Source organism: Seriola lalandi, unplaced genomic scaffold (genome assembly GCF_002814215.2).
Source record: "Seriola lalandi dorsalis isolate HSWRI2012SDOR001 ecotype SW California unplaced genomic scaffold, Sedor1 jcf7180002054911, whole genome shotgun sequence".
Classification (NCBI taxonomy): domain Eukaryota; kingdom Metazoa; phylum Chordata; class Actinopteri; order Carangiformes; family Carangidae; genus Seriola; species Seriola lalandi.
The window spans coordinates 1174345-1175315 of record NW_019525463.1 but is presented as its reverse complement, the minus strand read 5'-3'; the positions used below and the strand labels follow the sequence as shown (position 1 = coordinate 1175315).

At 32.7% G+C, this 971-nt stretch overlaps 1 gene segment (V, D, J or C); it reads right to left on the bottom strand.

The window, feature by feature from the left end:
• The window catches only part of LOC111673113 (Ig kappa chain V region BS-5-like), a 3132-nt gene that overhangs the window by 791 nt on the left and 1370 nt on the right, over positions 1–971 (bottom strand).

Below are 971 nucleotides of genomic sequence, written 5' to 3'. Positions count from 1 at the left end.
CAGCTGACGATGCAAAGCCTCCTCTCTATGGAAATGATTTCTCTGCTCTCAACAGACTGAAGGCAACGTGGGACACAACATCAGGAGAAATGCTGCTTGGATTTACACTAAATATGATCTTAATGGAAGAGGAGGAAATATTTATATTAGAAGTGCAGTTGAGGATTTAAGGATCAGTTTGTGTCCACTGTGGTTGGTATGATGTGTCTGTTTGTCTGCCTTTAGTGTTACTCTACATTAATCATATATTTTAATGATGTTTAAAATGAATCATTATCATTAAAAGGATCATGTTCATTTAACCACGTATCAACTGATATAAACTGTGAAAAATGTGACTTTATTACAAGGAGACTGTGATGGTTTCTCTGTCAGGTTTAGAAAAGTTCAACAAAACTGAAGAAATCATCTTAATTTATACATTATTTACAATCTATACCTTTAAAACAATTTGTAGATTAAAATAGTTTATATTTTATTGAGTTATCAGAACAAGGAGAGGTTGTTTTCAGTGGATAGAAGCTTGTTCACAGTGCAGGAGGTTTTTGTACGGCCACTTCATGAGTTTGTATCACTGTGGATCACTTTTGGTGGAGGAACCAAACTCGTCATTGACTGTAAGTACCAGAGATTTTTATATTGAACAACATAAAACATTTATAAGTTTTATCAAATATTCAATGAGACTGTGATTAAGTTTGGTTTTTAAATGTGTTTGATAATTTTTGTTATTTATCAAGAAAAGTTGATCTCACAGTCTGATGACTTATTGTCTGCTTCAAAATGTTTGACAGTAAAATGTTTCGTCTTCAAACCAAACGTCAAAAGTTTCATTTAGTTTTCATTTATTCCTTTTGAAAAATAACAATGTTGAACTAAAACCTGATGTGGATTCCTGTTCAACACAAACATGATTTCATCAGTAAAAGCAGCTCAGCTTTGTGTTCACGCTTCATTCATTTTCCATGTGC